At 35.5% G+C, this 9,066-nt stretch overlaps 1 long non-coding RNA gene across 1 annotated transcript; it reads left to right on the forward strand.

Annotated features, from left to right (window-relative positions):
* The first annotated feature begins 6,542 nt into the window (after nucleotides 1–6,542).
* LOC129250872 (uncharacterized) lies at nucleotides 6,543–7,223 on the forward strand. Its single transcript, XR_008582825.1, has 3 exons — nucleotides 6,543–6,729; nucleotides 6,797–7,087; nucleotides 7,150–7,223. It is a non-coding gene; the product is annotated as an uncharacterized LOC129250872 (long non-coding RNA).
* Nucleotides 7,224–9,066: the final 1,843 nt, after the last annotated feature.

Here is a 9,066-nt window from a genome sequence, read left to right on the forward strand (position 1 = left end):
TTTTAATATGACCGCCAAGGATGTCATCGACCAATTTCGACGCTTGAAGCCCCTTTCAGAAAATCAAAACGCAAGGGCCTTTATCAATGCTGTAGAATCAAATCTTACGTTATGCGGAACAAATCTAAGCCTTATTCAGTTTTGTTTGAGAATTGTGGCCGATGAGAAGATTCATGGCAATGCTGGCCGGCGTGTAAGAGAACTAGAAAGCGGGGCTTCGTGGGAGGAAATGAAGGGGAAAATTCAACAAGAATGCAGCCCAAAGACGACCTACGGAGAAGTCTTCAACGTGTGCCGGACAATAAAAGTAAGAAATTTAAGAGAACTATTTAATATTTTTGAAAATTCCAAATTTCATATGAATGATATATACTTGTCTGACCCATTAAAACCTGGTATCTACCGACCAGAAAATGTTGACAGGGACCTGGTAGACATATTATTAGAAAAAATTGACGGGCCAATTAGGGCTCATTTATCATTTGTAAGATGTAGCTTTTTAGCACAGGACATCCAGGATGAAAGCGAGTTAAGAAAGCAAATATCTCTGTTTCATAAGTACGAAACTGGGCATTCTGGAATATTAGTAACTTACGAGGGCATGAAGCACAAGGTTTATCATCCTCAATTAAAAATAAAAATACATGAAATTATAAATAACTGTGACATATGCTCTGGGGGAAAATATGATAGAAATCCAATTAAAAATAAATTCCATTTAACCGAGACTCCTACTTCTACTAATAAAATTGTTCATGTCGATACTTATGTTAATAGTAAACACTCTTTTATAATTTTTCTTGACAAATTTTCAAAACATGCTGTGGCTTTTTACCTACCCGATAGGAATAATCAAACTATTATTGGCAAAATAAACGAATTTTTATCAATTAAGGGTTCCATTGAAAAGTTTGTGTTTGACAATGAGTTTAATTCCAAAAATGTTAGAGATTTTTTAACTAGAGAAGGAATTGAGTTTCACGTAACTAAACCAAACAGTCATACAGGAAATGCTGATATTGAGAGACTTAATAACACTCTAACAGAACGCATTCGAATATTAAACCTAGAGGAAAAACTCCCAGTTATAACTCAAATGCAGAAGGCCATAAAATTTTATAACAATTCTTTCCATAGCACAAGAAGTTCAAAATTACAAAGTTGATCACAAATTAATAAAAAATCGAATTGAAAGATCAAAGTTAACCACAATATATAAACAAAACCAAAAACGGGAAAACTATTCAGAGAATCGACTGGAAGGATTTATAAAAAATTACAAAAGTTTGAGGCATAAAGAAGAACCCAAATTTATAAAAAGGAAATTGCAAAATATTCATACATCCAATATTAAAAGGCCAAACAAATTTTCAGGTGGCAACATTCGTACTGGTGATAGCGATATTGGTAACAGGGACTCAAGGGACATTGCAAGTCAACAAAATATTGGAAGAAACAGGTTACACTCAAATTAAATTAAGAGAAGTGGAAGTAATAAATGAAACAATTACCGTAATACATTTAATAGATTTAACCGAAATAAATATAATAATTTCACAAATAGGATCCAATATTAAAAATTTAGATATTCTCCATAAGGATTTATTACTCAAAGAAATAGAAATACTTAAAGACAAAGTTAAATCAATTACACCTTCGCCAGTGAATTTTAAACAAAAAAGAGGACTTTTAAATATTGTCGGGACAACTCATAAATAGCTATTTGGCACAATGGACGATGATGACCGTCAAAAAATTTTACAGCATTTAAAAGTTACGGACGAAAATAATCACAACGTTATTGAAACAGTTAATAAACAAATTCAGATAAAACTGCACTTTAATGACACTTTAAACCTACTAAAAAATAATATAGAAGAAGACAGAAAAAGAATCCAGGTAGCTTTTAACGAAATTAAAACCAGGAACAGTGAAATTGTAAGATATTTGCTATACTTAGACCAAATGCAAAAAATCAGATACTTGGAAAATAGGCTTAATCAAATTCAAGATAACATATCAGCGGCTAGGCATAAGATTTTAAACCCTAGTATATTGACGGCCAATGAAATAGAATGTTACAATATTGATTTTTATAAGCTCAAATTACTAAAATTAGGTATAATGAAATACGAAAAATCTAAGTTAATTATTGCCATTAAAATACCAACAAATTTTATTAAAACCTATGTAAAAGCTATAGTGCCAATACCCAACAAAGAGTTCATGGAAATAAATACTGATATTGAACATGTTGTCGAAATAGCAAATAACGTATATTCTTATGAAGAAGAGACAGATTTGAAAAATTTGAAAAAAACTCAAAACTGTGTATATTATCAAAACTGTATGTTAAAGTATAACAACAAATTCGAGATCCTAGCTATGGACGATGAAACTTTAATTGTTAAGAATGCAATAAATGAAACTGTTTTACAAAATTGTGACGACCGAAAAATCACACTTAACAAAAATTATTTAATATCTGTATACAACTGTAAAATAACAATAAAAGAGTACGTTCTTCAAAATAAAATAGAAATTGTAAAAGAGAAATATTACATTCCAGTAAACAACGAAAATAACACGTTTGAAAAAGAAATTAACTTCAAAAAAATTGTATTGGAAAATTTTGAAAATATTAAAGAAATAAAAGAATTAAAATATCACAGAAATGTTTCTTATGCAATAAGCACTTTCTTTTTTGTAAGCATTGTTATAATTATTGTGATATTGTATTTAAGAAAAAATAATAATAAAATTAAGATTGTCAATAAAATTGAAAAAAAAATCTGAGGATGTGGAACTGGAAGCCATTAAAGAGAAATACGGCTTAAAAAATAACAAACCATAAGATCCAGGAGAATTTTTTGACAAAGGGGGGAGGAGTTACGTACCATCACTCCACCACCCTATCTATTTATTTCTCTTTTTTGAGTTGTGACATTATTGTCTGGCATTTAATGAAATTGGAATCATACACCAAACTATTTAAATGCCAAGATACTAAGATTTCACAAATAAAGGTTCCCACCAAAATATTTGCTTAGCATGCAATATTACACCGAGACGTTTTTCGCTCAATGCAGTTATGCTCTCAATAAGCATAAGGTACTGCATAAAGTGAGCGCAAAACAGGTGTCATTAGAATTAAGGAAATTGTAAAAAGTTAGTCTGTAGATTCACAGCAACCAAGAAGGTTGAATTTGTTTAAAGAATAAAACCGTGAAAAATAAAAATTAAATTTAGTGTTTCAATTTAAGTCCAAAGACTTAAAATACATTAGAAAATAAAAATTAAATTTAGTGTTTCAATTTAAGTCCAAAGACTTAAAATACTTTAGTCGCGCGCAAAACGAGTACCCCTGAAAAGTGCTGCCTTTTCAGTCGTTGAGAATTCTCTATATTTAACGTTCTCTGAATGCTGCAACAGCAAACCGAAGTGATGTTTAGAATGAGAATCTGTTGATTGCTTTTATATGCTCCAGCCGTTGAATGATGACTAATCAGGCAAAACATTTTTAGTAGATGAATATATTTGACACCATTTAACTTATGTAAATAGTAAAATTTTATTCAAATTAAATTACCAATATATTGCAAGAGACTCGTGTAACTATTAAGTCAAAGAGGAGGTGTTTTGTAATTTTTATATAATGAGAATTTATATAAAGTTCGAGTTGTGTCGAACGGCTTTTTGGTGTTATAAAATCCACATGGCGATGTCTTTCTAAGCAACGAGCCTGGATTCGCTGATAGAGTATTTAACAATGTGCAGTTTTGCTTAATATGCGACTCAGCATAAACAATGACGCCAGTGAAAATGAAGAAGTAATTGTCCAAACAATCTTTGGCAAAGAGAACATAAGAATGACTTGTTGCTGCTAAATTTAACTAACATTAAAACCATTAAATAAAAGTTTATGGAAATTCATATGCATATTTTTACACTTTTTATTTAAGTTTTTTTTGAACAAATGGGCGTATATCATATATTATATATTCTTCTAAAGTCATTTGCAGGTTCTATAATAATTATTTTGTTATAATATTAGGCTTACACATTGACTGCTTCCTTTGGCACAATCCGTCCCGAGTAAACTTTGGAAAAGAGAGTATTTTCAGTGGCAGCCATTTCTTTTCTCCTCTCTTTCTCCTCTTAACCCAATATGGAAAGAATAATGAGATGGTGCCTATCGTAGTACTGGTACTTTGCTCTCAACGAATTTGACAATGAGTGACGTCGTATTAGGACCAGTATGGCCAGATTACTTGAAGCCCTCCTACTCCCACTCTACACGAAACACCTGGCCCCAGCCACACATCAGTATGGTTTCCGACGAATGCACAGCACCACCACTGCACTCACCGTCATAAACGCCCAGATAAATCGCCGGCTTAACCAAAACCGCCCCTGCGAGAGGACTGTCCTAGTAGCGTTGGACTTGCAGAAGGCTATCGATACAGTCAGTCACTCCACGCTACTAGATGATATTATCAGTCGACACTCCCGCCAGGGCTGAAGAGGTCGTCCGCGAACTATCTGAGCGGTCGGCACTCGTCAGTGATATTTCGAGATCAAACGTCAAAGCAGAGAAAGATTAAGCAAGGTGTACCGCAGGGTGGTGTCCTTTATCCCTTGCTGTTCAATTTCTACATCTCGAGGCTCCCCCCAACCACCGGCAAGAGTTTCCCTGATCTCATACGCTGACGACTGCACGATAATGGCGTCGGGCAATGACATCGATGGCCTGTGTTCCAAAGTGAACAACTACCTCACCGACCTTTCTCGCTTTTTCACTGCGAGGAATTTCCAACTCTCCCCCACCAAGTCCACGGCGACCCTCTTTACCACCTGGACAAAGGAGGTCAAGCTGTCCCTTAAGGTAAAAGTCGATGATACACCAATTCCGACGGTAAATAACCCCGAAATTTCGGGTGTAACCTTTGACAGCTTGCTCTCCTTCTCTGTGCACACAACCGCAATTGCCACTAAAGTCCAAAATCGCAACAAGGTTATCAAATCACAAAGAACTGTTGCTTTTGACATTTAAGGCAATTGTACGGCCGGTTCTAAACTATGCTGCGCCTGTCTGGTCGCCTGGAACTAGTGATTCGCAGTGGACAAAGCTACAGACTTGTCAAAATACCGCCATTCGGACAGCGACCGGGTGCCTCCTGATGTCACCCATCCTACACCTACATAACGAGGCACAAATGCTCCCAGTAGTGGAGCACAACAAACTGCTCAGCAAGCAGTTCCTGCTTGGATGTTACCGTAGGTTTCACCCCTGCAGACACCTGCTTGAGCCTGAGGCGTCCCCCAGGCACGTCAGGAGACCCCTCCTAGACTACGCTGACGAAATCCAGGACAAAACTGACCGCAACCTACTGGACCGGACAGTATTTAGACAGTCAATAAACGACATTCACCGGGAGACCGTTACCACCTTCATGAACTCCCGTCCTGTGAATGCCGTAATCGGAGTCCAACCACCACCCATTGCAGATGAAGAGCTCCAGCTTCCCCGTGAGACTCGTGTAACACTGGCACAACTACGTTCTGGATACTGTAGCAGGTTAAACTCCTACACATCCAGAATCGACCCCGACATACCAAACACATGTCCGGGATGTGAAAGCACCCCGCACGACACTAACCACCTCTTCACATGCCCCCTTAAACCGACTCATCTAACCCCCCTCCCCCTCTGGACCCAACCTGTCGAAACAGCATGTTTCCTGGGCCTACCCCTAGATGAGCTAGACGAAGACGAACGATGATGTGCCTACACTGACAGGGCTACCTATGCTGTTAAAACAACAACAACATTACCATTTTCGTAACTTGATTAGCATTTTTTTGTTATTTAGTCTCGGAGTTTTAGTTCTTTCTTCGTGACATTTTTCTAGCCTGTTCTAATTAAAATGTAACGTTTATAATTTTGTAAAATATTCATTTTTTTTAATTAGTTCAATAATTCACTCAGTCTTATTAAGCTTTACTTTACTATCTAGTCGCATTGCCCGCGATTGTGATTATTGTTTGTGTTCTTCTCCTTTCATCTGTCAAATCTCTCTCTCATTACTGCAGTGTTGCCTAGCTTTGGATATAAAAACGCACTAAAATGTCTATTTAACAAAAATAAAATACCGAATTTTTATTGAATTACTTAGAGAACTTTGTATGCGTGACAAATTTTATTTGAAATGTGTGTTTTTAAAGAAAAGAAAAAAACACTAAACTTGAAAATTTTCGCATTATGGGTATAAAAAAGCACTAAATTTATAGCGAAAAGGAAATGGTTGACAACACTGCACAACTCAGCTAATGTGACGTCACTCACTCTCTGATGGGTACAATATTGTTTCTATCATTCTTATCTTCACCGTATTATTCTGTTTTAGATTACAGTTGCAATATTTTACGAAACACACAAATCAAACAACCCTTCAAAATATATGTATGTTAAGTACATTAAAGAAGATATTATATATCTAAATATTTATTAATTGCAATGGAACATTGCCTTTCAGCTTTCGTCGATTTTGATTTTCCTGTAAGGGCAGCAACCTCATCAAGGAGTTTTGTATAGTTATGATATGGTTTGCTGTTACGCTACGTATCACTTCTTCAATAGTGTCAATGTAAAATAATTAGCACTCCAACCATTTTATAAATAGATGGTTTTATTTACTGAATCGATCATGAATAAACTTAAGCCCAATGGTGAGTTTTTAAATCTTAATTAATTTAATTGCTTCTTCAACTTTTGTTTACGCATCTCTAACTAAAGGCCTGCGAAAATTGGCGCGGTACGGTACCGGGCGGTATAATCCCAAGCGTAAAGTGGCAAGGATATATGCAAAGTCATTGAAGAGGTGCAGTGCGATGTAACACGGTATAGCCAAAGACTTTGTTTCCATGCGAAGAGTGACGAGCTCAAATTGCCGGCAGTCTGCACCAATTTAAAACGCATTCCTCTTACACAATTTGTATTTATTAACCCGATTTTCGCGATGGACACTTCAAGTTCTGAGTAGGAATTATTGCTGCTAGCAGCACTTCTCGATGAAGAAATTGGAAGGTATGAGTATGTGCATATCCTAAGTCCTGAAAAATTATAAATATTTGTTTTATATGTTTTAGACAAAAAAATATAAGTTACCGAAATAAAATCGAGGAGAAAAGAAGATGGTGAATTTTCCACTCTGATAATCCAGCTTCGTAATCGGACTGCCATTTGTTGTATGACGCCTACAATTAATCGTCTTCTTGAAAATAAAACTAATTCAAGGTTTTACTTATAAAAGTGAAAAAGACGTTGACTTATTATTGGAATTGTCTTTTATTAAATTTTTAAGCTAACGCGCAAATCGCGGTCGCTGCACAACGTAATTCTATGCATAGTTGCGTACCGCATCACTACCGCTTCTGTTTGAGAGCTCTCATTATACCGACATGATATTTGATTCCGCGTTTCGTACCCCACCGCGTCTATTTGCGATACCTTCGTTGTATAAGAGATATGCCGATTGTGTGTGCGAGAGCAGTAGAAAGAGGATTCGGGTGGGTCTACAAACTTTGTGTGACACGAAGAAAATGAATACATATATGTGACCTGGTCTATGAAAAGGTACCTTACGTGTCAAAAAATCATGTTTCACTTTTTTGTTGATTCGAATGGTGTGTGAAAGGCTCTTTAAAATGGTGAAAACCAGAAAGTCATAATTTGTTTAAAAGTTTGTTAAAAGTAAGAAAAAAAAAGTACAAATACGAAAAAGACTGATTTTTTTTGTCAAGATACAAATTAGAATAACGAAGACAATAATTTGTGCAAATTAAAAACTGAACCATTCCTGGACAGTCTGAGGTGTAATGAACACGACACGACAGACTTCAGTACTGTTTTCAAAAAATTTGTTACAAAAAATGTATTCATAACTTTATAAATGATGGTTTTTAAGGATTTGTCAAAATTTTTGTCATGAATTGTGGCATTGTTTCAACATCAAAAGTTAATTAAAATATTTAAAAACTGTTATTCGGGGGTTTGCGAGGTCGCTGAATATGAATATGAAGTGAGATTATTTAAAATCAAAATGGCGGATACAATATGTCGGACATGTTTTTTAAAATTTAACAGATCCTCTTAAGATTCAATACACGGGGGTTTTTGGCGTTGCTGATTACGAATCCGATATCAGATTTCAGAAATTCAATATGGCGGATCCAATATGGCGGACATATTTTTTCAAAATTCATCAGATCCGCTTGAAACTTTTCACTCGGGGGTTTTGGAGGTCGCTGATTACGAATCTGTTGTGAGATACTCGATAAATTTGACAGCTTTTTGAATGTCAGCTGATTTCAACGCCTTCGGATTTGTAGATGGTTTATTTGCTAGTCCATGCACTCGTAATGTTGCACCGTGTATTCGAAAATGATTCACTAAGTTTTTGTAACGTCTTATCCCATATGCATGCACAAAAAGGAAAAACGAACGACAAACAGGTACGTTGTAAAAGGTAAATTCGATCTTATGTCTCCTTACTTCTACATCCTTTCTTTGACCATATTTCTTCCGTTGGGCAAGATTGGTATAAACACTTTCTAATTCTTCATTACACATCATTCCGGCTTCGATATGACTTAGTATTAATAAATCGAGCTCATTTTTTGATAACTCTAAACAGTTGTTTCGCGTACTCTCGATCATTTTTCGTGGTACAATTGTTTGGCATTTGTTAGTACAACAATTGTTAGAGAGAAATTTGGTTACCAGCTCCTGTTCCTCTTCACCCACAGTAGATAAATCTATCTTAACGAAAGCTTTTTCCATATCATCTTCTGAATGAGTCAAATATAGTTCACCATCATCATCGCTATTCGAACTAACATCATCGTCTTCATAGTTTTTAGGAAAATATTTACTGTAAACGGCACTAAACTCCTCGTCAACACTCATTTTTCACTATTTTGTGAACAAAAAACTAACAGAAATGATTACATAAACGTAGTAACAGAAAAGCCAAGAAGTAGAATAAGGAGACGTAACGCAGCTGT

This window comes from Anastrepha obliqua, chromosome 6 (assembly GCF_027943255.1).
Source record: "Anastrepha obliqua isolate idAnaObli1 chromosome 6, idAnaObli1_1.0, whole genome shotgun sequence".
In the NCBI taxonomy this organism is placed as follows: domain Eukaryota; kingdom Metazoa; phylum Arthropoda; class Insecta; order Diptera; family Tephritidae; genus Anastrepha; species Anastrepha obliqua.